Source organism: Podarcis vaucheri (genome assembly GCF_965113315.1).
Source record: "Podarcis vaucheri genome assembly, chromosome: 2".
NCBI classification, from domain to species: Eukaryota; Metazoa; Chordata; class Lepidosauria; order Squamata; family Lacertidae; genus Podarcis; species Podarcis vaucheri.
The window spans coordinates 19,612,793-19,627,245 of record NC_138760.1 but is presented as its reverse complement, the minus strand read 5'-3'; the positions used below and the strand labels follow the sequence as shown (position 1 = coordinate 19,627,245).

The following is a 14,453-nucleotide window of genomic DNA, read 5'->3' as shown; positions in this document are numbered from 1 at the left end:
GGTAGGGAAACCCACTTAAGGACTTTATATGGGCTCTGGAATACCCCATAAGGGAAAGGGAGCAGTTTTTCTTATAACACCTTGCGAGCTGGCCCCAACCTAGGAGCAGAGATAAGGCAGAGAAACACGAAGCCAGGAGCGTGGCTGTGTCGCCTGTTGTAAAACAAAAATCTGCCCTTTTCCCCTTATGGGGTATCCAAGAGCCCATATAGAGTCCTTACGTAGGTTCCCTATTGGTAGGAGAAAATAACATAGGTCAACCAGAGAGTATTGAGAAGCAAAGCAGCTAGTAAGCTTGATCTTTATTGATCTGTTGCAACAGGGTGCTCCCCTCACACGCAGGAGAGAGGAGGACCCAGAACAATGGCGCGCAAGGCCTTATATAGACATTTTAAATTCCCTGCCCTGGAGCTCAAGACCACCCCTCCATACATCATACATACATCACAGAAGGGGTGTAACCCAAGACCACCCACTCAGATACATCATACCTACATCACAGAAAAGGTGGTCTAAAACAGAAATCTGAGTGACTTGTTTATCTCGTCTGACAGGTTACCTGTTAATGGTCGTTTGATTGGATTGCCTGCTTACTGGAGGAACCCAGAAAAATGGCATGCAAGGCCTTATATTGACTTTTGAAATTCCCATCCTGTAGATCAAGACCACCCCCAGAAACATCATACATACATCACAGAAGGGGTATAACCTAAGACCACCCCCCAGATACATCCTACCTACATCACAAAAAAGGCGGTCTAAAACAGAATTTTTGAATGTTGTTTTTCTCCTGTCGTTGTTTATCTCCTGTCTGGCAGGTTACTTGATTGGATTGCCTGGGGAGCCTGGCCATTCTTTTGTAGTGATAAATACTTAGTAATGATAAATACCAAGTTCCCGAGTCAGGTCACAGGCTCACCTTATTCAAACACAGACATACCCTTAAGACAGGATTTGTGAAGGGAAAGACCATGGGGAGGCTTTTCCATTTTCTTTTGACCTTGCGGAGAAAATATTTGGTCAGTTTGGGACAGTTTGGGAATCAAAAATGGTTCCAGGTTGGTCTTCCTGTGCTGATCTATGTACATGCTTGGTTGGTACACTTATGAACATTTAACATATATCTAAGACCTCAAAATTCCTATCACACGCCTCTCCCTCCTGTGCTTGCAGCAAATTGCTCTGGGCGACATACGTGCCTCTGGCAGTGCTTTCCTGCCTTCCTCTTCCTCCCTCCCTCCTTAGTGGGCAACAGATGGCCCAGGTGTCCCTTTACTGGCCAGGAGGAGAAAGAGGTGCTGCCGCAACCGCAGGATCAAAGACCCGGCCCTGGCGCAGCTTGCCTCCCTGTGACTCTGGGTGGCTAACACCCCAGAGGACAGGATCACACTTCAAAACGACCTTGACAGATTAGACAACTGGGCAAAAACAAACAAGATGAATTTTAACAGGGAGAAATGTAAAGTATTGCCCTTGGGCAAAAAAAATGAGAGGCACAAATACAAGATGGGTGACACCCGGCTTGAGAGCAGTACATGTGAAAAGGATCTAGGATTCTTGGTTGACCACAAACTTGACATGAGCCAACAGAGTGACGTGGCAGCTAAAAAAGCCAATGCAATTCTGGGCTGCATCAATAGGAGTATAGCATCTAGATCAAGGGAAGTAATAGTGCCACTGTATTCTGCTCTGGTCACACTTCACCTGGAGTACTGTGTCCAGTTCTGGGCACCACAGTTCAAGAAGGACACTGACAAACTGGAACGTGTCCAGAGGAGGGCAACCAAAATGGTCAAAGGCCTGGAAACGATGCCTTATGAGGAACGGCTAAGGGAGCTGGGCATGTTTAGCCTGGAGAAGAGGAGGTTAAGGGGTGATATGATAGCCATGTTCAAATATATAAAAGGATGTCACATAGAGGAGGGAGAAAGGTTGTTTTCTGCTGCTCCAGAGAAGCGGACATGGAGCAATGGATCCAAACTACAAGAAAGAAGATTCCACCTAAACATTAGGACGAACTTCCTGACAGTAAGAGCTGTTCGACAGTGGAATTTGCTGCCAAGGAGTGTGGTGGAGTCTCCTGCTTTGGAGGTCTTTAAGCAGAGGCTTGACAACCATATGTCAGGAGTGCTCTGATGGTGTTTCCTGCTTGGCAGGGGGTTGGACTCGATGGCCCTTGTGGTCTCTTCCAACTCTATGATTCTATGATTCTATGATTCTATGACTCTGGCCTCATTGAGGGATCCTGCCCCGGGGATGCCTGGTTGCACCTCCTCAGAAATTTGCACCCGGGGTCATGCCCTCCCAGGCCCCCCACACTACGGCACTTGGTGTGCCCCTGTTGAGACTGCTGTGGACCTATTGAAAAGCACAGATTCCCATGGCCCAGCCTAGGTCTCGTTGGAAGCAATGGTTCACTTTGGTAGACAGTGGCCTTCGGTGCAGAGGTACAGGTCCATTTGCATCAAGACAGGCAGCTAGTTCAGCAGATGGGAGACGTGCTTTGGAAGGAAACACACATTTGTATGTTCTCTGGAATCTGTTTACAATAAGGTAGCAGGTCTAGGATAACTGCATCCAGATTTTGCATGGACGGGCACCTGTTTGTGATTCTCTCGTACCCAAACACACAGAGCCCCCTTTTGCATTTTGCAAAAGCTGTTGATTTAACAACGGCTGGGTTGTTTGGCTGCAGCGCTTCCTGCCCGCCCCCCCCCCATTTCTCTTCCTATTGGAGTTAATGATTGTTACCTGGCCAATGTTAAATTGGTTTGACCTTTCTTTTGATGCGTGGCCAGCATAGCGCTGCTTTCGCTCGCTGGTTTGCCTGTCTCGGTGTTAGGAGAAGGTGAGTGGTTTAAAAAAAACACAGGAAAATTTGCATACGTTTCAGTGAATTTGCCATGCGGCAAATTAGCAAGAGTCGGTAACTCGAACTGCTACGGGCCTGCAGTGGCGTAGCGTGGGGGGTGCAGGGGGGGCGGCTGCACCGGGCGCAACATCTGGGGGGGGGGCGCTTGCACTTGCAGCTCTCTGCCCCCCTGCTAAAATCCACGGGTTAGGGGGCGCAAATTACTTGCCTTGCCCCGAGTGCTGACAACCCACGCTACGCCACTGCGGGCCTGCGCTTCCGTCCTCTTACTGACATAACGTTGCCAACTGACCACGAAGAAGAAAAGCACGCTGCCTGCTCTTGTGCCTTTTGACGGCAGCTTGGTCTGCGGGAATCAGCAGGCAAAGCTCGTTGCGGCAGAGTCTGTGCCGTAGCCGTTCTACGCCAGCTAAGATCTGTTACATCAAGCTGTTACTCAAGGCACAGCTGCAGAGGCTAGTTGAAAAGTTGGCAACTCGAAGCAGGCATTTAGGACGGTGCTCGCTTTACTGCTCTCCTCTTTTGTTCTCTTCTATTTCTGTGCGTGTGATCGACAGAACAGCCGCTTGGCGTGCTTCTGATTAAGGAAGGAAAGAGATGAAAGGCTCCGCTATGCACCCAAACCCCCAAATTGGGGCAGTTGCAGCAGAGAGATGTGAGGGGTTGCCAGGCAGGCTGATCAAGGCTCATCAAGGTGCAAAAGGCAGAGCAGGTGATCAAAGCAGGGGAATTGGATTTCTTGTGTAGAGAGTCTAGGGGTGTCACCTGTTCCATATGGAGAAGAGGAGACTTGCGGTTTCAATAGATGGATTCTTGAAGTGGTGCTCTCCTCCCCACCCCCCCACCGCCACCCCTCTCATTCTCTGGAATTTAAGATATAGGTCGCCTTCCAGACTGTCAGTATTTCATGGGAGGAATTCAGACACACACCCGGAAATATACCTGTGATTTTCGGTGTGTTTATTTATTTATTTATTTATTTATACTTCTCAGGTTTATACGTTTCATGAATTTTACGATCATTTTAACATTTCGAAGCTTGACTTCCTTCCCCCTCTTTTTGCTGTTCTTGAAATTTACTTTTGAATATCTTCTGCATATCCAAATTCATTTAATTTGCTCATTTAATTATCAGCTTTAAATATAAACTCTTATGAAACTGCAGGTTGTTTTGGCCAATTGCCAATGTTTGCAATTTATCTGTAAATATTCAATAAACCATTTCCACTCTTTTATAAAAAGTTTGCTATCTTGATTTCTTCTTCTTCCGGTAAGTTTCACCACTTCTGCATATTCCATAAGCTTTTGAATCCATTCTTCCTTTGCTGGGACTTCTCTTTCTTTCCATTTTGGGGCAAGGGGCTTTCTTGCTGCTGTAGTAGCATACAGAAATAAATTTCTATACAATGTAGGCAGTTATGTCCCTATAATTCCTCAAAGAAAAGCTTCCGGTTTATTTGTTTTTTACAAAGGTTTTTTTGAACACCCTTTTCAATTCATTATATATCATTATTAGGAAAGGAAATATAGGTTTGTGCCATTGCAGTGGATTAAAGCAATCTGCCACGTTAGTGCAATAGCTTTATTTTGTCAAAAGCACCATCGTTGACAAAATAACTTTGTCATTCTTTTATCCCGGACTTTATATTGCCTTTCCCCATGCAAAAAGTCATGGGGAAATAATACACTGTCAAAGGCAGGATGAAGAAACGACGAATGGAAAGATGTGCAGGGAACCCACAAAGAAATCAGAATGAAGGCTCAATAAAGACTGAACATCGTCTAACCTCTGTGCGAACCTCATGCCAGCAAATCAGGATGAATGCGCAATAGATCAGGTGTGGGGAACCTTTGACCAGCCCTGTGTTGCTGAACTACAATTCCCATAATTCCTGCCCGTTGGCTGTGCTTGCTAGGGCTGATGGGAGTTGCGGTCCATCTTTCCTCTCCATTATGCCGCTGTTCTGAAGAAATTGCCCCATTACAGCACTGGGCTGAAAAGAGAGCTTCAAACCCCTCCTCTCAGCCAAGCACTGTCATGGGGATGAGGGTAAAAGGTAAAGGTAAAGGGACCCCTGATCATTAGGTCCAGTCGTGGCTGACTCAGGGGTTGCGGTGCTCATCTCACTTTATTGGCCGAGGGAGCCGGCATACAGCTTCCCGGTCATGTGGCCAGCATGACTAAGCCGCTTCTGGCGAACCAGAGCAGCGCACGGAAACGGCGTTTACCTATTTATCTACTTGCACTTTGACTTGCTTTCGAACTGCTAGGTTGGCAGGAGCAGGGACCGAGCAATGGGAGCTCACCCCGTCGCGGGGATTCAAACCGCTGACCTTCTGATCGGCAAGTCCTAGGCTCAGTGGTTTAACCCACAGCGCCACCTGCGTCCCCTGGGGATGAGGGTAGTGGGGGCCTATGTGAGGTAGAGCTGTGCACTTCTCTCTCTCTCTCTCTCTCTCTCTCTCTCTCTCTCTCTCTGTGTGTGTGTTTGTGTGTGTGAGAGAGAGAGAGAGAGAGAGAGAGAACCTTCTGTTAGTATTTCATGCCTCCGAGGCTGCAGATGAGATTGTTATAAATCACATGCCTGTCTGGGACGAGTCTGAGAAAGGAAGACAGTCTTATTTCTTCTGCTGTAACATACTTTCGCTTTTATTTCTTGCTGTTTCGTTCTCTCGGAGCTGGAGAGAACAGACGCCATTATGCCTTTGTCTGTAAATAAATACAGTGGTACCTCGGGTTACAGACGCTTCAGGTTACAGACTCCGCTAACCCAGAAATAGTACCTCGGGTTAAGAACTTTCCTTCAGGATGAGAACAAAAATCGCACAGTGGCGGCACGGCAGCAGCGGGAGGCCCCATTAGCTAAAGTGGTGCTTCAGGTTAAGAACAGTTTCAGGTTAAGAACAGACCTCCAGAACGAATTAAGTTCTTAACCTGAGGAACCACTGTAGTAGATTAGCTCTATGACGTCTCACTCTTCATGGTGTGTTTTATTAGTGTGCATATGCCAGCTGGTATATGTCGCTGAGCGCACTGGAGAAGAGGCAAAATGCCTTTTCCAGGGCTGCACATATTGGAGGATGCTCAGAGATTCGGGGGCTTGCAGGCACCCCCAGGGCATTTTCCCAACACCTGCATGTGTATGTATGTGAACTGTTAGGTACGGTGAGCTCAGTGTGCATGTATGAGAGCGAGTGCTTATTCAGAGGCAACTCTGGCCACAATCACTGTTGACGTTGTTCGAAAAATCAGAATTTTTTTTAAAAAAATATTTTTTATTGAATGATTTTATGTTATGTTATTTCCTCCCAAACATTCCATACAAAAACACACATATGTGCAGACACCCACACACCCACCCGCACACAAAATGATAATAATGAAAGTAAATATTTTTTTCCCTTTTATCTTCCGAAATCTTTTCTTCAACTTTGACTCCCTGTCAAGTCCCTTTGCATATATTTTATCTTACAATCAAATGTTCACAAAACAATAAACCTTTCTATATAAATTTTCCAATACATTCTGAAAACATAATAAATCCTTAATTGTTGTCCACTTCCTTTTAGTTCCTTTATCACTCGAATGCTAGCATGGAGTCAAAACTATTATTGTATTTTTGAACATATCTTCTATAACCTTCCCATTTCCCCACAAATTTTTGCTTTGAGTTTCCTCTGAGTTTACTAGTCAATTGACCCGTCTCCACCAATTCCTGTAATTTCATAGAATCATAGAATCATAGAATCATAGAGTTGGAAGAGACCACAAGGGCCATCGAGTCCAACCCCCTGCCAAGCAGGAAAAACCATCAGAGCACTCCTGACATATGGTTGTCAAGCCTCTGCTTAAAGACCTCCAAAGTAGGAGACTCCACCACACTCCTTGGCAGCAAATTCCACTGTCGAACAGCTCTTACTGTCAGGAAGTTCTTCCTAATGTTTAGGTGGAATCTTCTTTCTTGTAGTTTGGATCCATTGCTCCGTATCCGCTTCTCTGGAGCAGCAGAAAACAACCTTTCTCCCTCCTCTATGTGACATCCTTTTATATATTTGAACATGGCTATCATATCACCCCTTAACCTCCTCTTCTCCAGGCTAAACATGCCCAGCTCCCTTAGCCGTTCCTCATAAGGCATCGTTTCCAGGCCTTTGACCATTTTGGTTGCCCTCCTCTGGACACGTTCCAGTTTGTCAGTGTCCTTCTTGAACTGTGGTGCCCAGAACTGGACACAGTACTCCAGGTGTGGTCTGACCAGAGCAGAATACAGTGGCACTATTACTTCCCTTGAATTTGATTTGCAATCTGTTATTTTTGGAGCCGCATGATCTTTCCAGAATTATTAATCGTTTATGCTTATTGGAATGAATTAATCATGCTTAATTTGCTTTTGTATTAATTGCTCTTTGCTGTATATATTCTAAGTATATTTTTCTTCTTCTAAGGCACAGGACAATCAGAGGGGGAATGGAATGCATGCTTAGTGTAAGCTGATAACATCAAGGATGGAGCTAGTAGGACCGGCTAACAGAACAAGGGTTTGCACCAAATTTGGCAGGCGGAGATGAGCTGGCAGAACAGTGCAGGACAGATAACATGGGAAATGCTCCTTTGTTCAGCACTGTGTCTCTGGAATGTATTTTGAAAGTATAAAATACTGCTGTTTCTTTCTGTACCAAACAGACCCTTTTCCTGACCAGAGAAGTCAGGGGTCTGTCCCTTCTTTATTCAGCTGAATAAACGTGAGTTCTGCCTCTGCTGACTCCCTTTCTGCGGGGGGAGGGGGAGGGGGGAGGAAACTGGAACACCGATCCAAGGGAAGAACAGCATAGATTTATGCAACAACATGCAGCCCTTGGAGTTACCCAACTTTGACTGTGGTTCTTCGGCTGAGAAATGTTGTCCCCCCCCCCCAAGAATATTATTGGCACAAAAATGGAAGCAAGAAGAATTACCGTCGAAAGAAGAATGGCAAATGAAGTTAATGGACTATGCAGAATTAGATAAATTAACAGGAAGGATTCGAAACCTGCGGGCTCAGAGATTCTTAGAGGGCTGGAGTAAATATTTGAATTATTTGAAAAGCAATTGTAATAAACAGATTACGCTAGTAGGACTGCAAGGAGTTCTGTAAGGAGGACTTTGTGAAATATTGCAAGGAAGACTTTGAAAAGAATTAATAGCTAAGGACAATTAAAAGTAATAGAGAAATTAAGAAATGCAGAACAAGTGATAAAGAACAGACAATCTTCAGAGGCTGTTGACAGAAGTCTAAAATACTGTATAAGATAAGAAGTTATGTTAAATGATTGTTGGAACTTGTGTGTGTGTGTGTGTGTGTGTGTTGTACCCCCTGGTTTTAGGGCACGCACTGACTGATTAAAATGAAAGACTCCATGGACTGTTTTAGGCTTCCCTAAAGCAGCATTTCATAGAATTGCACAGTTGGAAGGGACCCTGAAGATCATCTAATTCATGGGTTGGCAAACTAAGGCCCGTGGGCCTGATCAGGCCCAACTGCCTTCTAGATCCGGCCCGCAGATGGTCCGAGAATTGCTGTGTGGCTCACCAGCATGTGGCTCGCCAGCACGCATGTTCTTTCCCTCTCCCTCCCTCACACGGCGGCGCTTTTCTCCTCAGGGACGGAGCAATCTTGTCCCGGGTGCTGTCGACTGCGGGAGTCGGTTTGCCCACCTGCCCACCTCAGCAGGGCATCGCAGTGAAGGGGGCATGTGACGCCGGCTGTCGGCGGCGGCTGCGTTTTCCTCCTGCTCTTCCTCCCCCTCCCTCAGTCTGCCCTTCCTTCCTTCTCCATGCCCCTTTTCCATGCAGCTTCCTTGCGCACTTTCTTTGTCGCCGCCTGCCTGCCTCCCTCCTTCATTCCTCCCATGGTGTTCAGGCAGGTTGTTGCAGCGGCCGCTTGTGGGTTGGCAGGCGGCTCTGTCTTCTTCTCCCTGGTGCTGCTTAGGAAGCAGCAGCAGCAGGTAATAATAATAATAATAATAATAATTTATTATTTATACCCCGCCCATCTGGCTGAGTTTCCCCAGCCACTCTGGGCGGCTTCCAATCAAGTGTTAAAAACAATACAGCATCAAATATTAAAAACGTCCCTGAACAGGGCTGTCTTCAGATGTCTTTTAAAGAGAAGATAGCAGCTTATTTCCTTCACATCTGAAGAGAGGGCGTTCCACAGGGTGGGCGCCATTACCGAGAAAGCCCTCTGTCTGGTTCCCTGTAACCTCACTTCTCGCAATGAGGGAACCGCCAGAAGGCCCTCAGCGCTGGATCTCAGTGTCCGGGCTGAACGATGGGGGTGGAGACGCTCCTTGAAGGTATACAGGACCGAGGCCGTTTAGGGCTTTAAAGGTCAGCACCAACACTTTGAATTGTGCTCGGAAACGTACCGGGAGCCAATGCAGATCTCTCAGGATTAGTGTTATGTGGTCCCGGGGGCCACTCCCAATCACCAGTCTAGCTGCCGCATTCTGGATTAATTGCAGTTTCTGGGTCATCTTCAAAGGTAGCCCCACATAGAGCGCATTGCAGATGGTGGGTAAAAGCTCTGGCGATGCACCAGTTAGAATCATAGAATCATAGAGTTGGAAGAGACCACAAGGGCCATCGAGTCCAACCCCCTGCCAAGCAGGAAACACCATCAGAGCACTCCTGACATATGATTGTCAAGCCTCTGCTTAAAGACCCCCAAAGAAGGAGACTCCACCACACTCCTTGGCAGCAAATTCCACTGTCGAACAGCTCTTACTGTCAGGAAGTTCTTCCTAATGTTTAGGTGGAATCTTCTTTCTCTACCTCTGTCCACGGTTCCTCCGCCGGGGCTACTGCTTTTGTCTTTGACAGCCAACGCAGCCTCCTACCCCGTCACGGCGCCTGGCTGGCTGGAGAAGCCCAACTGTGGCTATTGGGACGACAACTGGGACAGGTAAAGCGAAGCATCTTCAGGCCTCTTTGTGGGAGGGCAAAAATCATTCATCCCCTCCCAAAAAATATAGTCCGGTCCCCCACAAGGTCTGAGGGACAGTGGACCGGCCCCCTGCTGAAAAAGTTTTCTGACTCCTGATCCATAGCTGTCAACTTTCAAAAAACAAGGGATCAGCAGCCTCACCTGTCTTGGGGACAGTCTACGGGATATCTAACAATCTGGGATAGCAGTGGGAAGCAGTGGGAAACGGCGCTGGAATAAGGGAATTTCCCGCAAAAAAGGGGAAGGTTGACAGCTATGCCCTGATCTAATTCAACCCCCGCAATGCAGGAATAGGCATCTGCTCCACAAAGGATCAAACCTGCAACCTTGGCGTTGTCGGCACCACACTCTAACCAATTGAGCTACCCATGTTATGTACTGAAGTTCTCACCCTGGGCCAGCAGGGGAATAATAATAATAATAATAAATTTTATTTATATCCCGCCCTCCCCAGCCGAAGCCGGGCTCAGGGCGGCTAACAACAATCAAATAAACAATCAAATAATCATACATTCTAAAAATATTTCATTATAAAATTAGTTAAAATCAAATTGATGGCAACCGATTAAGCAAGATTTTGTGCAGGTTGCCAGAGGAGGGGGTCAGGCTGCGCCCTGACCAAAGGCCTGGCGGAACAACTCTGTCTTGCAGGCCCTGCGGAAAGATGTCAGGTCCCGCAGGGCCCTAGTCTCTTGTGACAGAGCATTCCACCAGGTTGGAGCCGCAGCCGAGAAGGCCCTGGCTCTAGTTGAGGCCAGCCTAACCTTTCTGAGGCCTGGGACCTTGAGGATGTTATTATTTGCTGACCGTAGGTTTCTCTGTGGGACATACCAGGAGAGGCGGTCCCGTAGGTACGAGGGTCCTAGGCCGTATAGGGCTTTAAAGGTTAAAACCAGCACCTTAAACCTGATCCTGTACTCCACCGGGAGCCAGTGCAGCTGGTATAATACTGGATGAATGTGCTCTCGCAGCGAAGACCCCATAAGGAGTCTCGCCGCGGCATTCTGCACCCGCTGGAGTTTCTGGGTCAGTCTCAAGGGCAGCCCCACGTAGAGCGAGTTACAATAATCCAGTCTGGAGGTGACCGTCGCATGGATCACAGTGGCTAGGTCAGGACGAGAGAGATAAGGGGCCAACTGCTTAGCTTGGCGGAGATGAAAAAATGCCGCCTTTGTTATAGCTGTAATCTGCGCCTCCATAGAGAGGGAGGTATCGAAGATTACACCCAAACTCTTAACGGCCGGTGCTGGCACTAATTGCACCCCCGCAAGAGATGGGAGTTGCCCCCTCAATCCCATATCGTCCCGCCCCAGCCAGAGGACCTCCGTCTTCGAAGGATTTAACTTCAACCGGCTCCCACGTAACCATCCAGCCACAGCTTCCAAGCATCTGATCAGTGTGTCTGGGGCCGAGTCAGGGTGGCCATCCATCAACAGATAGAGTTGGGTGTCATCGGCATACTGATGGCAGCCCAGCCCAAAACTCCAGACAAGCTGGGCGAGGGGGCGCATAAAGATGTTAAAAAGCATCGGGGAGAGAATTGCACCCTGAGGCACTCCACACACCAAGGAGTGGCGTGATGACAATTCCCCCCCAAGCGCCACCCTCTGTCCCCGACCAGAGAGAAACGAGCGCAGCCATTGAAGGACTGTGCCCTGGATCCCCACGTCGGCAAGGCGGTGGTCCAGGAGTTCGTGATCGACCATGTCAAAGGCTACTGTAGATAGTTATGCAAATGAAGGATCGAAAGTGACGTTCAGTGATTGGATAGTTTTAGAAAGTTGCTACAGTAACGTTGTACTGGAGCTCTATATAAGCAGGCTGACTGAGCCCTTCAGTTCAGTTCTGTTCTGGCCTCTGAATAAACAAGAGCTGTTTGAAGAATCGCTGTCATCTGATATGTTCACCCACAACTTAACAATCCAGCTATCCGCAGAATAAGAAGCTGCAACTTCAGAATTGCACACACCAAAATCGAAACAAGCCTGCCTTTAGGGAGTCATGCATGTGATACAAATAGGGGTCTCAATTTTCTGTGGCCCCTAGGTCTGTATCACGAATGGGGAACCCGATCCCAACATGTGTTGTTGTTGGACTGCAACTCCCATCATTCCTGACCATCGGCTACAGGGTCAGGAAACAGGGGCCAGAGAACTGCAAGTCCCTGTTCTGTATTGATCTTGGCTTTGTGTAATCACCGCCTTCCAGAACACCAGATGTACCTTTTGTCCAGGTTTTCTGCAGCGAGAGTATTTTGTTTGAAAAGAACAGCATGAGCGGCCTTTCAACCCGAGGACAGAAGCCCAGGTCCTCTGTCCCTGTTGCTCCCTAACAAAAAAGATGCTTGTTCCTGCTGGCCGATATTAAATAGATGCAGAGACTAAATTAAGGAAGCAAGAGTTCTTGCTAGGGGGAACTGTGAGCTTCAGGAATTTTGACCTAACATCTCCCAGTCGGTACAAAGTGATTGGCTATGTCCTGTGCTGAGTTATTGTGTAATGGCCAATGCTCTTTAGCATCGCTAAGCTGGGTACCTCTCTATCCTGCTTTCTGCATGCTCCTTCTGTACCGTATGGATCTGTGTGAGCCTTCTATTGGCTCTTCTCCTCTGATCAAGAATGTGAGCAGTGGTCCATGCCTTTTGGGAAAAGTCATTTTTCTGATGTCCAAAATCCTTAAACAATCTCTCTCTCCTAATTCAGCACTTGCCTTACTATCACTAGATTTGATCCCAATTTCTGCTCTTTAAAGTATGAATTTCATCCCTGTTCACAGCAGCTAGATTAGTTATTAAGGTAAAAGGGTAAAGGACCCCTGCCAAAGGGGGCTATGGGGTGTGGCGCTCATCTCACTTTCAGGCTGAGGGAGCCGGCGTTTGTCCACAGACAGCTTTCCGGGTCATGTGGCCAGCTGGACGAAACCACTTCTGGTGCAATGGAAACCAGAGCACACGGAAACGCTGTTTACCTTCCTGTCGCAGCGGTACCTATTTATCTACTTGCACTGGCGTGCTTTCGAACTGCTAGGTTGGCAGGAGCTGGGACAGAGCAACAGGAGCTCACTCCATTGTGAGGATTCGAACCGCTGACCTTCCAATCGGCAAGCGCAAGAGGCTCAGTGGTTTAGACCACAGCGCCACCCGCGTTATTACCCAACAATGCAAGGAAACTTCTAATATGCCAATAAAGGCTTGGGTTAATAACATCTGGAGTATGGCTTTATTAGAATGCCTCACTTACCATCGGCAACTAATCAAAGGTATCTCCATAAAAGTTACCTTTGACACAATTTGGTCTCCTTTCCCCCCTCTTTTATTGAAGAAGAACAAGGTCTTTTAATGCCACCATCATCACAGAAGTGTCTGCGGAGGGGGTATTTTGATTGAAAATGTCTAGTAAATCAGATCAGTAGTTGGGTTCCTACTGAGGGTATTTGGTGAGTCAGCATGGCAGTGATGAGGGATTGAGGATTGGAGCAATCATTCCTCCATATTATGGCAGTGGATGAAGCTGTATTGTAACTTTTTAATAAATGTGTTTTAATAACAAACAAACAAACAAACAAACAAACAAACAAACAACAACAATAACAATAACAGAAAAGAGCCACTAGTCAATCCAGCTGAATTTGTTTGACTTGGTTACTTCTGGGTAAGGATGTGTGTTTCTTCTGAACATGCAGAAATTGACATGGACAGACCTTGAAAGTCTGATACAATGAAAGATATGAAATGAGGATGGGAGCACAGCTGAGATTTGGCATAGAGAAGGGACTTTTCATTGGTGGTGCCCCTCTAAGGAAATTTCTCCAAGGCTCAGTTGGTGAAGATCTTTTTATTCTCCCAGACCTTTGAAGCCCTCAACTTTTCTTGTTTTAATCAACTGTGTTTAATTGCTTTCATTTATCACCTAGTTTTATTCTGATTTTTAATTGCTGTTATTCTTGTTCTTGATTGCCCAGAGAACCAATTGGCCAGGTCATTTTGCATAGACCAGCCCAGGAATTCCTCTGCAGCTTGTATTTTCCCTTCATATCCCAAATAATCAAAATTCGACTATTTATTAATTTCTAGGGTTGGGGGGGGGCTTCCCTCCTCTAAAACTTATAAGAACAGACATGAGTGTGAGTCTGCTCAGGCATTGCATACATAATCCTGCTTCTATGTGTGAATCTCTTTTGCAGGATTGTGGGTTATAAACAGCAAGCTAGCACGTAATTAAGAAACCAAGTGCAATTAAGCATCACTGGAAGTGATTGAGTAATTAAAATGAGTAATTAATTAAGTAATGTATGGACTTTGGAATTGGTTGACTGCATCATGTGTGCAAATGCATTTTGTTATGAAAGAGGGTGATGCAAAACGGCTCCTGGAAAATTGCCTCAAACCTCCCCCCCCCCAGTGGTTTTCCTTCCTGCCATTAGAGATTCAGTCGTTTATAGCATCTCTCTGCTGGTAACTCCAGCCTTTCTTCAAAGCTCAAAATCTGGTCTACCTGGTTTTCTGCTTGCCAGAAAAGCAAACAAACTGGAAATTAGATGGGCCAACAATATTCTCCACCCTTCCATATGATGTCCATGGTGGCAAACAATAACAG

The 14,453-nt window shown here is 46.7% G+C and overlaps 1 long non-coding RNA gene across 2 annotated transcripts in view; it reads right to left on the bottom strand.

Annotated features, from left to right (window-relative positions):
- The window catches only part of LOC309526658, a 54,528-nt gene that overhangs the window by 2,712 nt on the left and 37,363 nt on the right, over positions 1–14,453 (bottom strand). Inside the window, exon 5 of one of the 2 annotated variants that reach the window (XR_014216798.1) lies at positions 360–475. The exons of the other annotated variant lie outside the window; for it this stretch is intronic. This is a non-coding gene — a long non-coding RNA (uncharacterized lncRNA). Of the gene's footprint in view, positions 1–359; positions 476–14,453 lie in introns of those variants that run through there. 2 annotated transcript variants of the gene reach the window in all.